The sequence below is a fragment of the Citrus sinensis genome, chromosome 4 (assembly GCF_022201045.2).
Source record: "Citrus sinensis cultivar Valencia sweet orange chromosome 4, DVS_A1.0, whole genome shotgun sequence".
Classification (NCBI taxonomy): domain Eukaryota; kingdom Viridiplantae; phylum Streptophyta; class Magnoliopsida; order Sapindales; family Rutaceae; genus Citrus; species Citrus sinensis.
Genome location: NC_068559.1, coordinates 22,168,635 through 22,177,587, shown reverse-complemented (window position 1 = coordinate 22,177,587; position 8,953 = coordinate 22,168,635). Strand labels below are relative to the sequence as shown.

General features: G+C 31.2%; 1 long non-coding RNA gene and 1 other non-coding gene across 4 annotated transcripts; both read left to right on the top strand.

Annotated features, from left to right (window-relative positions):
* The first annotated feature begins 753 nt into the window (after positions 1-753).
* On the top strand, positions 754-5,862 carry LOC107177736 (uncharacterized). Of its 3 annotated transcripts, none has more exons than XR_003066237.2 (3): positions 921-2,148; positions 2,247-2,334; positions 5,299-5,862. It is a non-coding gene; the product is annotated as an uncharacterized LOC107177736 (long non-coding RNA). The 3 variants fall into 3 exon arrangements; XR_003066235.2 differs by lacking the exon at positions 5,299-5,862 and adding an exon at positions 3,621-4,810; XR_008053970.1 differs by lacking the exon at positions 5,299-5,862 and having other exon boundaries at positions 754-2,148; positions 2,247-2,674.
* MIR396E (microRNA MIR396e) lies at positions 2,134-2,303 on the top strand. The gene has a single exon (NR_161532.1). It is a non-coding gene; the product is annotated as a microRNA MIR396e (primary transcript).
* Positions 5,863-8,953: the final 3,091 nt, after the last annotated feature.

The following is an 8,953-nucleotide window of genomic DNA, read 5'->3' as shown; positions in this document are numbered from 1 at the left end:
GTAGTTACAAAAATTGATGTTTTGGCTTAATTATCCTTAGTACAAGTAATATAAAGATAATACACTCCATTAATAATTAATTAAAGAAATATGTCAAACCCAATGCACAGATATTGATAAAAGAGATAGATATAGTTTCAAAAAATTAGGTTATGTATCTATGTAGTATTATGTAAAGTCATCTTAAAAGTCTAAACTTTTGTATTCTCTTTAATTTTTTAAATATAAATTCTATAAATATTGTATATTGTATAAATCATTGCTCAAAACAACTCTGAAAAAAAAAATTTCATCTTAAACCTTTAATATAATATATCATATATTTTATAGAATATACAAATAATCATTATTATGTGGTGACAAGTTCACTAAGACATGATTTACAAAAATTATAACTTATTATAATGTGAAATTTATTATCATTTATAATTGGCACATATTACGATGGAATTTTTTTATAACAGTATGAAAGTTATTCTTATATAAAGTATCATTGTAGAGAGATTTTACTATATTATTTACATATATATTTATGCAATATAATCACTTTCATATATGAATATACGTGGTATGTTAATTAACATTCATAATTAAATTTAAGAAGATGATTTAGTGAGTACTAGTACTATCATATTATGAGCACCTGGACACATGGTAAAATTTCATAATTTTTATAAACAATGTTAAAATTGTGAATTAACCAAACAATATTACATATACTATGGTTCACCATTTAAAGTGATCAGTGTCATCGTCCACTAGAACATCTCATATTGGAAGGGTAATTTTTAGGGACCTCCCCTGAGGTTTAGTGTATTAACAGTCAGATGAAAAGTATTCATGTAATTACAAGGACCTCCCCTGACGTTAATACAAAAATACGTATAACGATATTATGAAGGGTAAATACGTAAAAATAAAAGTGAGAACGTGTTTAACACGTTCTCAAAGAATCCCAATACAAATTTTAAAATAAATTACAAAACAAACCCCAAGCCGCATCTCATTATCCGAATCTAAAAAATTCACGGCTCTCTCTCCGTTGCAGTAACCAAAATCAACTGTTGTTGCTGCCGCCTCTTGGCTCTGTCTCGGCCGGTAGTGGTACTACTACTTCGTCTCTGCTCTGGTTCCGCCATGGTAGATCGACTGCAGTTGCTGCGTCTCTGTTGAGAAGGGCTTGGCGACCAGAGGCGGCGAGTGAATCGCCGAGTGGAGTGAAGACTAGGAGAAAGAAGACAAGGAGTAAGCCGAAGACTATGGCGGAGATGATGTCTAGAAGTTTCCATTGTTGAGCTTTGCGTTTTGATATGGTTAAATTCAGGTGACCCATGCTGCAGGTGAAGGATCCAATTAACTTAAATACTTAATTGCATTTTCGATAAACTACTCAAGCATCAAAGCCCAAAGGAGCCGGTTTATTGGTTTTGAGGAGATGATGATGAATTGATGATGGGACTTGGGTAGTGGAAATCTGGAATTGATTTGAGTGAGTATTGAGTGGATGAGTTCGATGGAGTAAAGGCAAGCACGGTAACTAGTAAGAAGATAAACGGCAAGGGCATTTTTGAAATTTCAACGGTCAACTGACGGTTCACTTAACGGAATACTAACGTCAGGGGAGGTCCCTGTAATTACATGAATACTTTCTATCTAACTGTCAATACACTAAACTTCAGGGGAGGTCCCTGAAAAATACCCCATATTGGAATTGGACGGATAGATCTTATCATACATACCCCACTTTTTTCGGTTCCAAAAAAAAGATTGCTAAACACGTGTCCAAAAATGATTGGGTGGGTGCACGTGTGGATAACAGCAGAGCAGGAAATAAAATAGGGAATCAGTTTCAATCAGTAGTAGACTTACTACTAGTAATAAGAGCGTGTGCGGTGCGGTGCAGTGAAGAGCAGTGCAGTGGAAGGCAGAAGCGCTGAGTGCACCAAACCTACCCACCCACTTCTGTTTTCTTGTTTATCTCTTTTGTCTGTTACTTTGTCACCACTCTCACTTCTCTCTATCTTCAGCTCCACTACCGCAGCCCTTCTTCTCTTCCTCATATTTCATCTTCGTTCCGTGCTCTATTTTAACTGAATTCTCTCGGGAATTTATGAAGAAGAAGATACGCAGACAGGAAATTAATTAAAGGTCTTTTGCATGCTTTTCCACGGCTTTCTTGAACTTAATTAGTACGGTTAATTTTTTTGTGCTATTAACAAGCAATTAATATGCAAATCTTTAATCAGTGCAAAGCTCAAGAATGCCGTGGGAAAACATGAAAGGTTTTTGTCGTGCCACCACCCCTAAATCTTCCATTCGCCATACAAATTTAAGGTGAGTTCCAACTGGTACACTCTACTGTATGATTGCTGGTTGGTTCAGTTATTTGAATACGCTCACTCTAGGGTTTGGGAGAGAGGTTTTAATTTTGATTTATGTATTTTAAGGTTGGTATAATAAGATAGTAATTACAAGTAGAACACAGATCTGGCCTTGAAAAATGAATTAGAGGTTTGAAATTAATTTGGATATCTTTTTATTTTTTATTTTTTATTTTTTATTTTTTTTCTCTTTATCGTAATTATATATAATGGTGCTTTATATTGTATCAGTGTGTTCTGGTTTATTGGAATAAGCCGGCTATTTCAATCCAATTGTTACGTTGTTCATAAAATTCATCAAGTTATTACTCTTTTGCCACACTAGCTGTCATCATGCTGGTAGATTATTTGCTTCATGGATAGAAATTTTTAGAAGGTTTACAATCTCTTCATCATTAATTAATTAATTATATGAAAGGGAGGATATTTTAACTTAAATTTTTGACACAAAATTAGAGCCCTTGATCTTACACAATCAAATGATAGATATTGAAAATAAAAGTAACAATTAATTATATTAATTTATCCACCATTAAATTGCATGACTCAAATTTTGTGTTAAAAATTGAAGTTGAAATATAAAAACTATAAATACATTCTTATATACAAGTATAATCATTATTTTTGTTATTGGTGGAGCCACGTAACATTATGGCGAACATGGGCAGCTGCCGTCGCTCAAGCCTATAATCTAATTCAAAAATTGTGTTCCAAATTTACCACCCAGCTGGTTCAGTAGTCGTCAGGCATTGCCTTTGTCCACTGCCAGCTTAGCTAGACCGTATCACCAAAGTATATTTCTTGCACCACTTTGAAAACGTAAAAAGACTTTTAGACAGATTAGTGAATCACGTCGTTTCATAGTGACAAAATCTAGCTGTGGATGCTTTATCTTTTGTCCATGAACAGCCAAATTGTCAACTTTTGTGTGCTTTGCTTAGAGAAAACGAATGGCAGGAAATAGGGCCGGTGGAGTGGAGTTGATGAGTTGAGGAATATGAGTGGATGATGGGATAATTTTGAGGGCACAAATTGATTTGACATGTCATGATTGCACCATGAAATTGTATTTAGTTAAAGCATATTTTACTAAAGAACTTATATACATATATTAGCAATATGATGTGTGACATGAGATCGTGTTTGTAGAAGTATTTTATCGATGACAATTTTGATTTTTTGGGTCAATGGATAAAATCCGTGGTGGGGAAAAACTTTCTGGAAAAAAAAAATGTGTAGGCGGGTGGCATCACGCGGTTGTTGAGCGAAGAAGAGAAGAAGATGCTGCTTTGCGGCAAGGGTGGCCGCTGTTCAGAGAAGATATGGCTATTAAAAATGAAAGTTTATATTGAGAAGAGATTAATGAGGGTAATGTTGGAATTATATATAGTAGGGTTTCTGAAAATGTGTTGCATGTGTCTGTAAAATTATTTATAGTGTGGGACTATCAGCAACTTAACTAGTGTATGATTGAAAGAAAATAATTCTGATAGCCAGTCTTAAATATAAAAAGTTTTCAAACATACGAAAGATGAAGATGGTGAAGAAATGCCAAATCAACTTATTGAAAATTTTGTGGACTTAGCTACTATACAACCGTGATACCATACCACTCTTTTTGTCTTTATCTCATGTAACCATTGGATTTAAAAGCAAGTGATCTAATGCACAAGAGATGACCACGTTTGTCTCAAAACAAACCGGAGAAATCGGTTAAGAAAAAGTTTGGTAATCAATGAACAGCAATCCAACTTCAGAACCCAAATTGTCCTCACCGTCCCAATGACATCCAAAGCTTGATCACTAATCAAACTACACCTCCCTAAATCCAACTTGGTCAAACCTTGAGCTAATTTATTAACAATCGAAATAAACCCAACATTCCCAGTACTCTTTCTCCTTCTTCTCAATGAAACTTTACATAACTTTGAACACCCATTTACAATAGCACAAATACCATCATCACCAACATCATCAAAATCTTGACGTTTTTATTTGAGATTAACATAAAAAATCTGCATTTTAGGTCATGTTTTGACTACAAATTGGAGATGGGCATTGCTGAGAAATCTCGTTGATTCAAATGAGCATAAATTTGGGAATTTGGGTAGAAAACTTTGGAAAGAATCGAGTTCAATGACCCGAATAGACAAACGGGTTTCACCCTAACTCTTAGCCATCGCTTGCAAACAAGAGAGAACGAGTTTCTGTTGTTTGAATCGTTGATCCAATGAAAGATTAGACTTAATTCGTCATCACCTAGCGTTAACATAGCCATTGTTTTTCCTTTTTTTGCTATAATCTTTGTGTATTGAAGCTGTTTGTTAAAATGATTAAGAGGGAAAGCCGTATAGAGAAACCAGGGGACTCTTGTCATTGGATGTGTGATGTGGGAAATAATTCGGTTTGAAGAAATGCTTGCCTTGTGAGTGTGTTTGTACTTAGCTTTCTTCTACTTCGCACTCAAAAGCCAGTTGTGGGAATAAATTAATTGCTTGCAACAAATCTGATTCAGATGATGGTAAGAAGAAATCTGATAGCAATGAGGGTGAGACCAGGTCAGAGGAGAGGTCTGGAGAAAAAGTTGATGGTCAGGGAGAGGAGAATGAAGATCAAGAGTTGGAGAAAGGTTCTGATGATAACTGGCTTCAACGGTTGACAGTTCATGCCTCAATAATCTATTAAGCGATTTTGATCGTTGGATTCAATCGTTTTACATCTAACGACACTTTACAATAAGGACAAAAAACGTGATACGGTATCACAGTTGTACCGTAGCTCAATCCAAATTTTGTTATGCAGGGCGCACCAAAGAACTTTCTAAACTAAAGCTTCTTTCATTATCTAGTGAAAATTGTTGGATTTTTTCTTCAAGATTTCTCTTTTATTAATAGATTTTTTTTAAAAAAAAAATTAGATTCAGAGCCATCATCTATGGACGAAAGAGAAACACCGGTGGCCATTGAAAAAGTAATTTTTATGTTCCTCTTCTCATTTAGTCTGACTTCTTACTTGAATATTCAACATTTGAAATAAAAAAAAAAGGAATTGCATGTTTATTCTACCTTATTAAGCATGTGTAATCATTCTATTTACAATTTTTAGATTATAATGTCTCATAAACTAAGGTGGAAAGAGAGAGGGCAGATTGAAAACTAATATTAAGTTATCTCAAAGTAAGCAGAAAATATTTTGTATTTTATGGGACAAGTCAAGACATGACAAATGAATTTGTCCAAAAAGAAAGAGAATCAAGTTAAATAACCCAAGTAATATTATAAAAGAGATAAATGGTATATATTAATTAAAAGAGAAAAAAAAAGAGCAATAATTTATTACTATAAGGGGACCTCCTACATTAATTTGTTAGTTTTTAAAATTAAAAAAAAAGTCATATCATCTTTAATCTCAATTCTTAATTAGTTGTAATCTACTGGCTATAATATTGTGTCTAAATTTGTATTTAAAAATGTATCTTTTGAACTTAGAGCATCTTCAAAAGACTTTTTAGATTTTACTCTTCAAATGTCAATTTGCTTACCGATGTGGCAAATAAGTATATGGAAAAATACAATCTCCTCCAAAAGACTCATCAAAGAAGAATAAGTTAACATTATTTTAATTAAATCATTCCATTATTAAATTAAATTGTTGTTATATTTTTTAAAGGAAACATAAATAATAATTATTGCAGTCATATCTTTTTAATAAATAATAATAAAATATTAATAGAAGAGGGAGAAACTCACTCGACAATATTGAAGAGTGAGAAACAAATCTTATTTGAAGAATCTAAATTAACGTATCTTTTGGAGTGTTTAATATTGATATGACTCTTCAAATAAGAAGTAGAATTTAATTTGAAGAGTCTTTTGGAGATGTTCTTACTCCATAATAGAATAAGATTTAAAATTTATTGAGATTAATAAAGGGCTTTAGAGTAGAGCTTTTAGTGTTCCTAAAAAATCATTATAACATCCCTTTTGAATTCTATTCCCCAAAATTCGCCTAGTTTAATTTGAAAATACTAATTTATAAATCAAAATCAATCATCTTCTCATTAAATTTTACCCTAAAAAGAGTATTCTTTTAAGTTTTTATTTATAAATGCATACAATTCCTAAAATATTAAAATTATTTTATTCTTGTTACATAATTTTTATCCCCACAATTCGTAATTCATAAAAGTTTCTAAAAAAATATTTTCAATCAAAACTTAAAATAAAAATATAAATTATGAAAGAGGGTGGGTGTAAAAATTATTAAAAAATTATTTATTTAAGTGTTTACTTGAATTTTCATTTAGAACAAAAAGGAAACTAATTTATCTTTTACTTATTTAAATAATTTCAATTAAAAAAATAAGTTTTATAAGGAATTTAAAAAGGTGTCAAAACACCCACTATTTATTCACCTTTTCTTCCCATTTCCTAGCTGCTGGGCCAGCTTTCAAAGTCCATCTGGCTTGTCGTCAAAGCAAAGTTGCTAATGCGCTTAATTTTGACGTTTTCTGGATACTACACGAATGATTTTTTTATGGGTTCTCGCTTCCACACGGATGGGCTCCACTATTGGCACCCTTCATGAATCTCATAAAGCCCCCATGATATGACAATTTCATTTAAAAACAAATACAAATAAAATTAGGATTTTGATACAATGTGGTATGTGTTTTTACAACATTTATAATGCAATTAATATGGACCTTTAATGTAAGAGTTTTAATTTGAATCATTCATTTAATATAATGGATAATTAAATAAATAATTAAAATATAGCAGGTAACATATAAGTTGCTAGTAAATATTAATTTGAGAAAAAACCACATACACTCCTAAGATTTGCTTAAATGGTCATACAGATCGTCTTAGTTTCATAATGACTATTATAACTTTTGATTAGAAAATCTAAATAAATATAAATATAGTAATATAGGATAAAAATAATAAATAAATATCATATGATACTTAAATCATATCCTTAATGTTACTTCTTAGTAAATTATGAAAAGCCGATAATGAATGGTGTAGGACACATAGTGAAATAAATTTTAAAGTGTATTTAAACATTCCTATGAACTTTGTGTAATTAAAAAAAACATGTTATTCAAATGAAATTGTAGGTGTGGTCACTGAAATTTCCCAAACTTCAGCCAACTACACAATCAAGACGGTTTATTCTAAAAATTCTTAACATGTTAACCACTTTGATTGTTGGCAAAATAAATTCATATCAGCAACGAAACACAATTCAAACTAATATTTGTAAACAACAAATAATATCTCATCAAAGATCAAATTTGAGTGGAGTTTTTGGTCAATCAATCTAATTAAATTTGAGTAGAGTTTTTTGTCAATTAATCAAGTTTTTTGGTTTTGAAAAAAATTATGTTCAAGGTAAATCTGAGAGCTATCACTACAAGAAAGCCATGGATATTGATCAACAAGGTTAGTACTGTATATATTCTTTATAATTTGATATTTAGAATTTTTATGTTTATTTTGTTGTTGAGTAGAGAGATGGTTATGAGGAGATTTCAGTTATGTAACCATGTAATGACTAATGCTTTAAAATCAAACACTTGTTCGACATTTCTCCACACTAAAAGAAACTCCAAACTAAAAGAAAAAAAAACATATAGAAACATAAGAAAATTGAGCATATAATGTCTGCTAGTCATGCTTCTTGAAGAGAGAGGCTGAAAGAAAGAACTAATACATCTTCTAAATTCATTACTTCAATGTTTCAGAGTAGTTTGTATTGTTTAAGTCATATCTCAATGTAGAAAAACTGAAATTGAATATTGTAAAATTATTTGAACTTCTAACAATTAAAGCTTTCTAGTGGTATATAGATTGTAATTTTGTTCCTGAGGAGTTGATATCATTTAATTCAAAAATTTATGGCCTTGTGTAATTTGAAGACAGTTGTGACCTTTGTGTGAAGAGACGTTTATGCAGTAACTCCTTAATATCTCTAAGAAGAGAAGTTCGAATTTGATTATGTAAAGTTCTTCTATAAGTAGACACATTTATCTATTCAACTACATATAGTATGCAATCTCATATATTCTAAATCAATACAATTAAATCTTGAAATTTGGCTGATAATCATGGATTTAGTTGCTTCAGTGATTCTGAGCAATCAGAATTCTTTAAGCCATATCTTCATGTAGAAAACTTTAAATTGAAAACGTAGAATTATTTGAACTTTTGACAAATATAGCCTTCTAGGGGTATATAGCTTGTAATTTTATTCTTGATTAGTTGATACCAGTTAAGTGAAAACTTCTGGCCTTGTGTTTTTTTAGGACACCTGTGACCTTTGTTTATTGAATCCTAAATATCTTTAAGAAAAGAAGTCGAAATTTGATTCTGTAAAATTTCTCTATAACTAGACGCATTTATGTATCTAATCATATATAATATGTAATATTATATATTATAGATAAATACAGTTTAATCATGCAAGTTTGCTAATAGCAAAATGTTCAATATTATTGTTACAGTTATCAACCAAAATTCAAAAGAAGCAGAGTTTGACATTCCTTCATCACATGACATTCCTTCAAT